Source organism: Delphinus delphis, chromosome 9 (genome assembly GCF_949987515.2).
Source record: "Delphinus delphis chromosome 9, mDelDel1.2, whole genome shotgun sequence".
Taxonomy (NCBI): Eukaryota; Metazoa; Chordata; class Mammalia; order Artiodactyla; family Delphinidae; genus Delphinus; species Delphinus delphis.
Window position 1 is genome coordinate 904708 of NC_082691.1, and position 14660 is coordinate 919367.

Here is a 14660-nt window from a genome sequence, read left to right on the forward strand (position 1 = left end):
AAGAGTAATTTTATTTCTTGGGCTTTTTTTTTCTATTTGCCTCAGTTATTTGGAGACATAGAGGTAAGCCAATCAGTATCTGGGTATATACCTAGATCCTGGTGAGTGTAGGGTGAAATAATGGTGTGAATTCTGTCACATTTATATTGTCATGATGTATGCCTAAAAACAGATGGGAACTTCTATTAGAAATTTTTTTTATCCTAACAAGAAAAGTGTAATTTAAAAAACTTTTAATACAAATGTATTTGCATTCGTTTCTGAAAGTAAAGGAAGGGTATACACATACCCTTCACATACACATACACATACAAACCACATGCATACAAACATTTTTTTTGACCGTAATTAAGTTAAAAAACACAATAAAATAGCACAAAATGAACTGAGCTCCTATATATTTTTAAGAGGCATGTAAATCACACAGGATCGTGTGGTGATTATCAATAAGCTACACTCTATGAAATATTTGTCCTATATTACCACATACACTCCATTTTACCCTGCATCCTAATGTTGCTAAACTATAGTAGAAAGCAACAGCATAGCACAGGGAGATCAGCTCGGTGCTTTGCGATGGCCTGGAGGGGTGGGATAGGGAGGGCGGGAGGGAGGCTCAAGAGGGAGGGGATATGGGGACATGTGTATGCATATGGCTGATTTGCTTTGTTGTGTAACAGAAACTAACACAGAATTGTGAAGCAATTATACTCCAATAAAGATCTATTAAAATAAATAAATAAAATAACACAAAATATAGTAGCTTTGAAGGATAAATATAACCATTTTAACCTATGATGTTTGTTTTCAGTAAATTCAAATTAAATATTTAAATGTGAATTTTAATATGTGGCTTGTTCTAAATAAAATATTAACACGTAGGTCTAGTTTTTGCAACCAAATATTTCATATAAAGATACTTGCCTCTTTACTACTGAAATATAGGATACGTCTCCACATTTCACTCTTTTATCCAGTGGGTTTCATTTGTTTTTTTGTGTGATTTCTGTATGAAATCAAAGGAGCAGTGAAGGTTGACAGGCTTATAGGAGAGTAACATTGACTCACCTACCACCCAGCAACTTGCAGCCTTATAACTTTTATTGTTTTTACATAGAAAAATTCATCTTAAATTGAAATTTTGGTCTAATTCTGAAGATTCTGTTTGGCAGAAGTCATGGGTGTATCTGTGTTTCTGTGTCCTTGAGATTCAGAAATGCCAAAGGTGTTCTAAGATTCAGTAAACTTGAGTGTTTCTGCATAATACATAAAATGTATCATACTTCGGGATTATTTTAAAAATTTATTTTTGCATTTCTGCACATCTCAATACTTTTGTTTTAGTTAAAATAACTTGTTACTGTAGAGAACTTATATTTTTTAAGAATGCTGGCTTATGTAAAACCTTTGTACAAAACGATCCTCTTTTTAATGGCCTTGGCATCATCGTCAAGTGCCTGTTTGATTCCTTTCAAAGTGTACACATGTGACAGTTGCTCTGTAGACCTTTGGTGCATCTTGATTCCTTCTTTTCATGCTTTGTCAAACATAGGCTTGGCCGCAAAGCAACCTGTAAGTAATGGAAGGAAACACTCTGCTGGTAAAGAATGTTATGGTCCTGAACCTCTACCACCTGGTGTGTCTGGTTTCTGGCCGTGGCGTACTGCAGAACATGCAAAAAGCAACAGGTAACGTGTTTGCATTCCCTGTCTTTTTCAATCATTCAGAGTCCTTTATTTTGGAACTTCTGTTATGTGAGCGGTCTCTGGTGCTTTCTATAGAGGAAAAAAGATAACTCACACATGGCTTCTGCCCAATGAGCCCTCTAAGGAAGAAAAACAAAAAGTAATTGGGAGTTTCAAGTTGTTTCTCAAGTGTCACAACAGAGCTAACCCCGTGGGAGTCTTGAGGAGACTAAAATTATCACCAATTGTGCATGTGAGGAAAGTTTCATTAAAGGCAGGTGTAGTTGCGTGAAGCCCTACAGCACAGAAGTAGGAATTTGGATATGTACGAATGGGCAAAAAGACATTTTAGACAGGGGAAATAGTTTAATACAGAATGGATGAAAATTATGCATTAGACCTATTCTAAAACAACTGGCTTATTAACTCAGTAAATCAGATTTAGTGAGTCAAACTAGCTTTACCTGATTTCTTATCCAGGGGATAGCTGTTCATAGTAATTTTTGTCACAGAACAGTAAATAAAATGGTTGAACTATAGCTTTAGGCTTGCTAAGTGAAATAGATTGCTCTAGATGATTTTCAAGTGACTGACTTGGTAGTACTCACGAAATTGGGGATTAACAATTGCTTAAGAAAACAAAGAGAATTGATTTTAAATAGTACTTGAAGTAGTTACTGTGTAAAATATCTGTTCAGTTGCTCATGTTAAATGGATGTTTATAATCCCCATTGGACAACCGACTACTGTTTTGCAAATGGTAATGTGAATTGCTGTTGCATAAACTATAGTGTTGAATCCCCAGTCTTTGCACTTGAGTTTAGCAACTTTGTGGTTTCCTGTCTTCTTCCTGAGACACTTAATCTCACATCCATCCTCCTCACACAGGGTGGTAAATTAGAGAATGATTAATATCACCATTTAAAGAAGTGAGACTGAAATCTCAAGCATCCTGAACATAGGAACTGAAGGGGCCTCTCAGCAGTTCAGAGAGTTATTACCGAGCCAGTCACCTGAATTCTGTTCGGTTTTCTCCATAGCAGAGCCCTCCAGGTCCTTGTTTTGAGCTTATTTATTTTTATACACAATTCTGTGTGGATACTGTACATAATACTAAATAGTTGTATTAACTGGGTTTAACTGGTGATGTATTTACATGAAGATCTAACTTCGTTTTGTTGATATCTTTTTAGGGGCTTTCCATTCATCAAAGCTCGTGATGTATGTAATCAGTTGCTGGTGTTTAGCTATCATATTTATGATATATAGGACTTGAATTGGGAAAGGTGGATGGTCATTCTCCTTGCTTTTTCAACTGACAGAGCCTTACAAGAAGCATTTCCCTCTCTGAAATAAATCCATGTAAAACATGTCTGGTCGCTCTCCCAATGCAACTGTGTAGTTGTGTGGATTTGGCACACAACTGGCAGCCTTGTGGTTATGCCTGTAAACAAGGAAGCCTGTTTTCCAGTCCGCAAATCAGCTGTTACCCAGTGAGACGAACTTGAGTGCCATTTCTGACCCCTCACATGGAGCTCTCATACTGAAGAATGTTCACATGTTTTCAAGAAACGTTGTTTGCGGGCTATATGTACAAATTCCTGATCTGAAAGCCAATATAAAGCAACATCTCCCAAACCTCTGCTCTCTCACCAAGGCCACACACATTCCCTCGCTTACGGCCTCATGGCAAGCTAATACTGTCAGTATCAGATTCTCCTTCCCAGTGGTTCGGGGAGACTGCATAGTTGCTCTGTGAAAGGCACCACTGCTGAGGTTGAGAGAAGAGCACCTTGGGTGTCAGTCCTGCCCTTGCATGCCCAGAGAGAGAGGTGTGCACCTCGTTCTCCTGTTACGGTTTTCCTGTGCTGCAGGGTTTGCTGCTTGTTGTCAAAATGATGTCCTAGTGACTTGTCTTCTGCGTGGTTATATAATCCCAGCACGCTTCTTTATGATCTGTAGACTTTTATGGGGTTGTGGCCAGGTCAGGTTTTAAATGTTTGGAACTGTCCTATTGAACAACATTGCAGTGGCAGTGAATCTTGATGGGAGAATTGTATTACTGTTACCCTTGTTTTGGCTTAAGTGTGGTGAGAAGATGAAATTTTTGATGGGTTAGTTTTAGTTGTGTATGTGTATGTGATTTCTTTTTTAAAATTCTAATGTCTGTTATTCCCAGCTTAGATATGTTGACTTTCTGATTATTCATCAGTCCCTTTACTGATGTATTTTCCTCTGAAAAACTACATTTTCTTCCAGACTGTTTGTGTCTGATGGTGAAGAATAAATTTTTCATTTGCAGTATAAAGTTGATCTGAGAAAAAATGTTTACCTTGGCTCTTCACTTGGCTTCTGTGAAAGAAACTTAATAAAATAATATGGGCAATTCCCATTACTAATCCTAACCATGTACAACAGAGGTCTGGACAGTAACATAGCAAAAATAAGTTCCTGTAATTTTACTTAGTCATTGCCTGTTTTAGACTAAGGAGCAGTGAGAGACATTTATAAATAATGATACCTCAGATCACTTTTGTTAAATGTCCTCTAATATTTGGATATTTGGATCTGGCTTGTGTTATCTTTTTTTACAATCTTGTCTTCTTTCTTTGCACTTTAGTGTAACAACTCTGTGATTTCCTATCTTCTTCTTCAGACACTCAGGTCCATCAGAATTTCCTGTGACTGTGACAGTAGAGAGTCCTTCCTCCTCAGAAATCGAAGAGGTCGATGATTCCTCAGAAAGTGTTCAGGAAGAGCCAGAGAAAATCCGTTTGAAACAAGAAGCACTGCAGGTACAAAGTTATCACTTTAAAGCTATAGAGAAGATTCTTTTTCAAATGGAAGCCTGATTGCAACACGCCACAGCTTGTGTGAGGGTTCTGTTTTCCCCTCCCATCTGCATTGTATCCCCTTGAATGGTTCCTTAAGCTTAGACCAAGGTGAATGGTGGACATTTGAACTCTAAGAAATAAAAATCAAAACATGTCGTTAGTAATATATTTTCCTTTCCTTAGAACCTTAGTATATTAGATTTAGGGAGAACCTTAGTGATCATACGATAAAGAAATTGAGTTCTGAATGAATATAGTCAGCTGATTCAGTGTTCTTGTTTTACAGATGAGGAAATTGACAGTTCTAGCTGAACTCTGTTTTTATAAGAGGAAAATATGGCCTCATTTTAAATAAAAGTAAAAAAAAAGTTTTGATGTTGATATTCTCCTTTCCTAAAATAAAAAATATCAAGAAGCTACATTCTATTACCAACTAAACCTGACCTCTAATGTCATTCCATATTTTTGTTTGTATGGACAGAAAAGAAAAATTGATTTTCATAAGAAATTTTTGTACCTCAAAAATAATATATTTCTTTTTTTTTCAGCTTTAATGCAGAGCTGAACATTTCTAGTAAATAAAGGAACACCATTTGGGGGGACCTTGTCTTTGTGCTACAGAGTTCATGTTTAATTTTTAAAAATTATTTAATGTGATTTTCTTTTCATATGAAACATGAAACTTGACAGGTTTCAGAACTAATTATCCCATTATTGTAGGACTATGGGAATTACTCTTTGATTTTCAAAAGAGAAAGTTAGATTTTTATTTTTTTAATTAAAATTAATGATAATATAGAGAAATTTTAAGAAAAGAACTTAGAAAATTATGAAATGTTAGAGTAGGAGAAATCTATAGTTCGTGTAGGGTTACCCCCTTTCGTTTTATAAATGAGCACCTACAATTTGTAGCACGTAGTGGTTTATTAGTAAATGGCAGAGTACGACAAGGCCCTAGAGCATCTAACCCGCCTTCCTTGTCATTTTAGATGTGATGTATTCATTTCCTTCACGAATAGACCAGGAGATTGTATTTCTAAAACCAATGATAGACACTGGGGAAGACCAAGAAGTTTAAACACTGGACCACAGAATAGCAGATTCAGAAGGTACTGAGAACCCTTTTAGCTCTTCTCCGTTTTCACAAGACACTACAATGATGGTATCAAAGTGTTTAAGTATATAAGCCCACAAGAATCAAGAGATTTCAACATAGTTTTGAAAGACGGAAGACAAGTGGAAGAGTGTGAAACTGAAGCAGTAGGACAGAGGAAAAGCATCACCTAGAATATGCACAGCGACCACCTGCAACTGAGGAGGATTCTGACCCCACCTGCAGAAGTAGGCCCATGCTCAGATGCGCATGTAGGAGAGAGGGTGGAGTTAGTTAAAAGTGTGACTGAAATAGGGGAGCTCATTGAAGGGTTGTGTTTGGAGGAGTGGACTCCCAGCCCCGCCCTCACACTCCTGAAATGAGATGATTTCATTTTGAAACCAGTGAAACTGGCAAGAACTAGGGCAGCTAGTGTGAGTTTTTACACCCTAGAAAATTGTGTTTGGGGGAGATCCTATTACAGTTACTCCCCGCTTTTTCCTGCATAAGAAACCAATCAATCGTTGACTTCAGGGAGCTTTCTGCACTCATTCTTAAATAGAAAATAACTGTCATTTGCGTGATAGTTGAGTAAAGCTTCCAACGTGAGAGGGGGAAAAAGAGTGAAAACGTATCCTAGTAGGACGAGGGACAATTTAGGGAACAAAATAATTTAAGAAAAAACCCTAATTAGTATCCTGAGAGAGGTTTAAAAAGAGCTGTAAAAAGCTATAAAATAAGATTAGGGTGTTAATTAAAAAGAGAATGGTCAGAAAGCGAGAGAGGTCTCTTGGAAATGAAAATATGGTTGCTGAAATAAATTCAGTAGGAATTTAAAAAATTTCTCAGTATATAAAAAAGAAAGACACAATGGAAAAAGTGATAGAAATATGTTAGAGAGGCTGCATCTGGGAGATCCAATATGTTACTATTAGAAACTCCAGACCCAGAAAAAAAATGGAAGGAAGCTGTCAAAGGGCAACAAAATTCCCCACAGCTGTAAGTAGACATCAGGCCTCAGATTGAAAATAGTTACGCAAGATGAGCAAGAATAGACTCATACCTAGGCACCCTTCATTGTGAAACTTTAAAATACTGAAAAAATAAAATAGAATAAAATACTGAGAGGATACATCCATTCCAGAGAGAAAAATACTGGCCACCTAAAAAAAAGAGTTAAAATCTGACCTTATCATACCTGTCATCAGCACCATGGATCCTGGAAGGCATTAGAAAGATACCTCCAAAGTTTTTCAGGCACATAATTTTCACCCTAGGGGTTTGTATCCAGCCAAACTATCAGTCATAAGTGGAGGCTGAAGAAGATATTTTGTACACAAAGAAATTTGAAAAATTGACCTCCTGTGCTACACCTTAAGCTATTTATAGAAATAATCCAGCAAAATGAGGCAATAAACCAAGAAGGAAGGTAATAGGGGATTCGGTGCAGATTGCAGCTAGTCTAGAGTGGAGAGGCTTCTATTGATTGTGTGATTGAGAGCTGAGAAACACCTTGAGGCATATTGTACTTACTTGGTATTAGGCACTGTTGGAAGGGAGGAGGGAGAGGAAGAGGAGAGGGAACTTGAACTCCAGAGGACGAAAGGCTATATGGACATAAACATGAAGCAAACTAAACTATCATTGATTTTTAACGTACTATTGGTGAGGAAGAGAAGAATCCACTTAAACTTGACACTATAGATGTCCCCCTTTTCAGTGACACACAGGGGTAATGACCACCTGTCTAATTTGTTGTCCAAACCAGAACTTGTCCAAACTCCTTACACTTCAATAGTGTAAGGAGGCGCTCTAATGCCTCCTTACAGGTATAAACTGGAACAGCCCAAGGCGGCTTGGGGTATGTGGTCACCCTGCACAAGGGCAGTGACACTGGCACAGTATGGAACAAGGTGTAGTCTGTACACAGAGACACAGTACATCTGCAGTGGGCAATATTAATTTAATTGTAATAATGGCAATACTGTCTTGGTTTGCAGCTTTTATCGTCAACTTGCATGTAATCACTAATAACTAAAGTAAACTATACTTAGTATGTATTAGTATTAAGTTGGTATGTACTGAAATGTATTGTGTACTAGTATGTACTTAGTATATATTAGGCTCTAAGTGTTTTTGCATATATTAACTCATTTAATCCTCTGAATAGCCTTATGAGGTTGGTGCTAATATCATTCCCACTTTTTTTTTTTTTTTTTTTGGCGGTACACGGGCCTCTCACTGTTATGTCTTCTCCCGTTGCGGAGCACAGGCTCTGGATGCGCCGGCCCAGCGGCCATGGCTCACGGGCTCAGCTGCTCCGCGGCATGTGGGATCCTCCCAGACCGGGGCACGAACCCGTGTCCCCTGCATCGGCAGACGGACTCCGAACCACTGTGCCACCAGGGATGCCCCATTCCCACTTTTGAGAACAGGTAACTAAGACAGGGAAGGAACTTGCCCAGGCTGTACCTATTTTAAGGTTGGATTGAGGCTTTGAGTTGAGGCTCTCTGCCTGTTCTCTTAAACCTTACTCCTTACTGACTCTCGAATAACAGAAGACTTAACTGCACATAGAACAGAATATAAATTTCAACTTTGACAACGTAAAAGCTAGGTTTGGAAGGTAGACAGGAGGTAGAAAAAAGGGAAGATGGTATGAATGTCCTCATTTTACAAAGCGTGACGTTGAGAGAGTTTATAGTTGATCAACAATGTAGGTTTTTAAGTATATCACTACAAGTCAAAGAGATCATGAGCAGTGGAATAACTCATGATGACATTACAGAGCAGTGTGGACATAGGAAAGAGTGTAAAGGAACTAAACCCTTACTTATTAGTAAGTTAGAAAGTGAACAGATAATGCCTCCAAATTAGTGAGAAAATAGTCATGTAAGAGTATTACTTGGAAATGGAGAAGAAATGGAGAAGAATTCAAATAACAATAGTTGGACCTCCCTGGTGGCGCAGTGGTTAAGAATCTGCCTGCCAAGGCAGGGGACACGGGTTCGAGCCCTGGTCTGGGAAGATCCCACATGCTGCAGAGCAGCGAAGCCCGTGCGCCACAACTACGGAGCCTACGCTCTAGAGCCTGCGAACCACAACTACTGAGCCCACGTGTCACAACTACTGAAGCCCGCGTGCCTAGATCCTGTGCTCCATGACAAGAGAAGCCACCGCAATGAAGAGTAGCCCCCACTCGCCGCAACTAGAGAAAGACTGCACGCAGCAACGAAGACCCAACACAGCCAAAAATAAATAAATAGTAATAAAAAAATAAATAAAAAATAACAATATTGATGTAAACCTCATGAAAAAGGAAATCCAAACAGCCAGTAAACACAGAAAAGTGTATGACTTCATTAAGTAATAAGAGAAAAGTGAGTCAAAACCAAGGAAACTACATGCCAATCAGATTGACAAATACATAAAGAAAGTCTGGTAGTTTCAGGTATTGTAGACCTGAAGTACTATGAGAATCTTCTACCCTGTTTATACTGGAGTATAAATCGACACAACTACTTTGGAAAGCATTTAGCACTCTCCATCAACTGAAGGTACATAAATAGCCTGTGAGCCAGCAGCCCTCACCCCCGCCCTGTGTAAATGCACCAGAATAACCGGTACAGCAGGATTCCTGTCCATGATTTGCATTAGCACAAGCTGAAAACAAACCAAATGTCCATTAAGAGTCAAAAATTAAATAAATTTTGTGTATTCGTACAGTGGCAACACTATCCAGCAATAAAATTGAATGAACTAGAGCTACAGGCAGCAATGTGGATGAATTTTTTAAACCAACGTTGAGAGAAAGAAATAAGATAGAAAAGACTTCATATACTATGATCCTCTACATAAAGTTAGATGTTGACAAAACTAAACTCTTTTGTTAGGGATGCATGCAGGTTAAAGGAAAGGATTGTCAAGAAGTGAGGGTGGTGTTTAACCTGGAAGAGGGAAGGAGCTTGTGATGAGAAAAGGATATGGAGGGGGCGGTTTGAGATGCTGACAAGTATCAATACTTTCAGATTCGAGTAGTGTTTATGTGAGTATTCTCTTTTTATTTGTCACATTGACAGTTTTTTTCTGTGCACTTCTCAGTACACATATCGTATTTTACAATTAAAAACCTGCGTAAAGAATCGGTCACTTCTTGAGTGCTGGATGTGGGAGTGGGATGAGACCATTTCATTTTAAGCCCTTCACTACTGTTTGCATTCACATGTTCATTCATTCAGCATTAATTGAACATATTCTATGTACCAAGCACTCTTCTAATTTTATATGTGTTTTAACTCATGTAATCCTCACAAGAGCTCTGTGATATGGGAGCTTATCTCCATTTTATAGATGAGGAAGTTGAGGCCTAGAGTTATAGAACTTGTCCAAGGTTATATAGCTAATGGGTAGTGCCAGGCCCATTTGCCTCAGAGAATCTGAATTTTTACAATATAATCTAAAAGAGAAATTTAATTACTAATTATAAGCAAAAAAATTGCACATTAAAGAAGATGACACGTTTTCATCTATCCAGTTAGAGAAAAACACACAGTCTGTCTTTCACACACATACATCTTGTATTGGCAGGGATTTTCCTTATTAAGCAATTATTTATTGACCGTCTACGCTGTGCTAGGCACAGGTGCTGGGGGTAAACACTTAATAAAATACACCCCTATCTTCAAATAACTTGCACTCTAAGTGAGGAAGTAAGCCAATAGTTATAGTAGAGGTTATATACCAAGTGATACATCGCTGATGGCAGTGTAAAATCTCAGAAATCTTTTGGAAAGAAGTTTGGAGACAGGTACCTCAGAGCCTTAAAAATGTTCATTTGCTTTGATCTCAAACTCATTTTTATGGATTTATTGTAAGAACGTTATTCTCAATATGGAAAAAAGCTTTCATGCATAAAAACGGTTATTGTCTGATAATATTGAAAAGTTGGAAAGAATTTAAATGTGTAAAATGGTTAACCAGTAAACCCACTCAGTGGAATATTTTGTAGCCCACAAAAAAAAATCACGGTTATGAATCCCCGATTATATGAGAAATGATTGATTTCAATGTTAAATGGAGAAAAGTTGAACATAAAATTTGATATCTAATATGATGGAAGCTTTGTCCCAGAAAAATCACCCTAGCCAGTGTACAGAAGGGAGGAAGGAGAGCAGATGACAGGAAGGAAAATTATTCCAAAGCCTTATCATTAGTCTTACTTAAGTAATAGAATATCAAGCAATTTTACTTTCTAACTTTTTTGGTTCCATATTTCCGTGTAAGGGACATGAATTATGAATACTTTGTAGGAGGAGGATACACTTTTTCACAAAAATTTAACACTTCTAACACAACTAGAAGATTGATTAAACCATCGTATTAAAAGTAGAGGAATTTTGCATTTTTTTTTTCCTTTTTCCCCATTGAAAACTTGACTGGCTTTAGTAATGAAACATTAAAGAATTTGAAGTTCTTAGACTCTCAGTTTTTTAAACATGTTCTGAATATAAAAATATATGCTCATTGAGCAAATGTTTGTAAATAATGAACAGCTTCTTGAAGGAAATAGAAGCCACCTCGGCATGTACACACACCTAATCTGCTCTTTTGTCTTAAAAAAGTATCAAAAATATTTTGCCATGTCACTAAATTCTACATCAGAGAATTTGATTAAGCTTTTGCATCATCTCCCAGGAAAAACGCACAGATATATTATGAATGTAGAACTCCTGAAGCCCATTCATTAACTCTGGTTGAGACCTCTTGTCATTCTTTTCTTAGTGGCTTCATGGTGCATTCCTTCAGACGGTGAGCTGTTTTTCTTTAAACCAGTCCCAATTTGGAGGCTCTTAGCTTTCTTCTAGGGTTTGGTTATAAACAATCTTATGACATCATGCTGGTAGATAAATCTTTGCCCACATCTTTGATTTCCTTAGGGTAAACCCCTGATGTAGGATTATTGTTAGGTACCAAGAGTTACTCTCCAGAAAGTGATACCAGTTCCTCTCCCAATGATGGCATATAATAGAGTTCCTCATTCTTTAAGTGATTGTTCAAAGCAGTTAAAAGGTATAAATATACCGTACTGTTTTCATAAGTATAGGAATTCTGATTGTTTATCGCTGCATAAGAAACCACCCCGAAACAGTGGCCTAAAACAATGACAGTCATTTATTTTGTTCACGAACCTGGAGGTTGAGTAGGATATTGATTCTTTTACTACACTCTTACTGACTGAAAACAATACCTATTTGACTAGCTCACAGCTCTGCAGGTCAGAAGTCCGGGCACAGCATGACTGGGTTTCCTGCTCAGATACACACGGGAACATGTGAGTTCCCTCCTGAGAGTGTTAAAGCACGTGAAATTTAAGTGTAAGACATTGAGCCCCAAACGTTGGATGTTCACCATAGTTTGTGTGGGTCACAGAGCTGAAATCAAGATGTCAGTCTGGCTGTGTTAGCATCCAGAGGCTCTGGGAAAGAATGGCTCCGAGATTCTTCGGCTTGTTGGCATAATTCAGATTCTGCAGTTGCAGGACAGAGGTCCCCATTTCCTTGCTGGCTGTCATTCGGGGGACAGTCTCAGCTCCTAGAGACCTCTCACTTGCCTTCCCTGCCACACCATTGGACTTCTTCAGAGCCAGCAATGGAGAGTCTCCCTCTTGTCCCTTTTGTACTTCAATTCAGGAAGAGTTCAGGTCCTTTTCATGGGGTGCCTGAGTAGGTCACATCCACCTAGAATAATCTCCCCATCTTAAAAAAACAACTGATTTTGAACCTTAATTCCGTCTGCAAAATCCCTTCACTGCAGCACCTAGATTTAGAGTTTGATTGGATAAGTGGAAGGTTTGTGTACTTCAGTAAGTAGGAGTCTTAGGGGCTCTGTTAGAATTCTGCCTATTGCAAGCAGTGGCCCCACTTCACGGACCGAAGTGTCTTATTTCCTGAAACTCCTAAGGGAGTTTATCAGTGTTCATTTTATTTCAGTGACCTTGGTGAATGGGAAGACTACCACCTCCGTGAGCAGGAATGGCACCCAGCTTCCTGAGTCCACAGTGTGGCTCTGCTACTTAGTGGTGTGACCTTGGCTGTGCTGCTCTACTTACTCTACTTCTCTGCCTCTGTTTCCCTCATCTGTAAAATAACATGGAGTTAGTGATTGTTCTTTCCTCGTACGGTTTGTTTTTTAAATAAATTTACTTTATTTATCTGTTTTTGGCTGCGCTGGGTGTTTGATACTGCTCTCGGACTTTCTCTACTTGCGTCGAGCGGGGGCTACTCTTCGTAGTGGTGTGCGGGCTTCTCATTGCGGTGGTTTCTCTTGTTGCAGAGCACGGGCTCTAGGCGCGCAGGCTTCAGTAGTTGTGGCACGCGGGCTCAGTGGTTTTGACTCGGGGGCTCTAGAGCGTAGGTTCAGTAGTCGTGGCGCACGGGCTTAGTTGCTCCGAGGCACGTGGGATCTCTCTGGACCAGGGCTCGAACCCGTGTCCCCTGCACTGGCAGGCAGATTCTTAACCACTGCGCCATCAGGGAAGCCCCCTCTTAGGGTTTTGATGATTAGATTTAATGCCCAGGGAACTCCAGGAACAGTGCTTGACTGTAAATTGCTTTAAAAGTGATTACTTTTGGAGCTTCCCTGGTGGTGCAGTGGTTGAGAGTCCACCTGCCTGCCGATGCAGGGGACACGGGTTCATGCCCGATCCGGGGAAGATCCCACTTGCCGCGGAGTGGCTGGGCCCGTCAGCCATGGCTGCTGAGCCTGCGCGTCCGGAGCCTGTGCTCCGCAATGGGAGAGGCCACAACAGTGAGAGGCCCGTGTACCGCAATAAAAAAAATAAAATAAAATAAAGTGGTTACTTTAAAAAAAAAATGCTTTTGAATCTGCAATTATGCAATTCAGGTGTGTTAAGCATGTTCATTAATAGGAGTTCCTACTATAAAGAGACCCACAAATAAAAATAGAACTTTTCTTTCTTCTTCTTAACTATTTCTGACTTGCTATGTTATACGTATATGCCTTTTATGGTGGGCTGCCACAAATTTATGTTGGAAAAAGTGGAATTTAAATAAATCTTTACTATGCTAATTTGATAGATTTTGATAACTCATTTCACTAGCATGGTACGATATTACCAGTAGCAGACTAAAATCTGAGTTCACTTCTGGCTCTGCCCCTAAATCCTGATGAGTCCTATAGCTGGAAAGGCTTTTGGATATTATACTACGAATTAGTTATAACATTTACTCTGTTTGTTTAGGAAAAACTGGAGGAGTGCCTAAAGCAGTTAAAGGAGGAAAGAGTAATAAGACTTAAGGCTGATAAATGAGTCAATGAAGTAAACAATTGCTTATACTTTTGGGAGTGTTTTGGTTTTATTTCGATTTGATTTTAATCCATATACACATAGTTTGTAAACTTCAAAACTGTAATATGTTGCAAATTGGTTGTATCATATGGACTTTTGCATTTACTGGTATTTAGTGATCATATGATCTATATTCCAGAAAGCATGTTTTTAAAAATATGAAAATCTCGGTGTGTGTGTGTGTGTGTGTGTGTGTGTGTGTGTGTGTGTGTGTATGTGTGCGCGCGCACACGCGCTTTATGACATTAGCTTATGATCTGTTCATGATTCTTTGATTCAAGAAAGCACTTTTTGTGCATATACTATATATACAGTAGCATAAAAGACATGATGAGACTCTCCTGGCAATGAATTAGGAAAGTGAATCATTTAAATAAATTTAAGGTATTGGAAAACTTCTAAGAATGCAATGAAAGATAAAAATATATACTGTAAGAATTACATTAGGTAATGTGCATGAAAGCAGGGCATAATCTAAAAAGTTCTAAATATACTTTGTCAGAGGTTGAGCGTAGGGAGGAATTTTTCAAAGTGCATATCCACTGGACTGGCGGACACTCATTCAATAAGTGGTGAGCACCTGTTTATATAAGGCAAAAGGGGCATCATGAACATAACAGCCTTTCTGAGAAATACTGGAGTTGAGCTTATAGGGGGTTTTAAGTGCATAGGTGATGAGC

The 14660-nt window shown here is 38.7% G+C and overlaps 1 pseudogene; it reads left to right on the top strand.

Moving 5' to 3' along the window:
• The window catches only part of LOC132431366 (centrosomal protein of 78 kDa-like), a 29938-nt pseudogene that overhangs the window by 12092 nt on the left and 3186 nt on the right, over positions 1-14660 (top strand).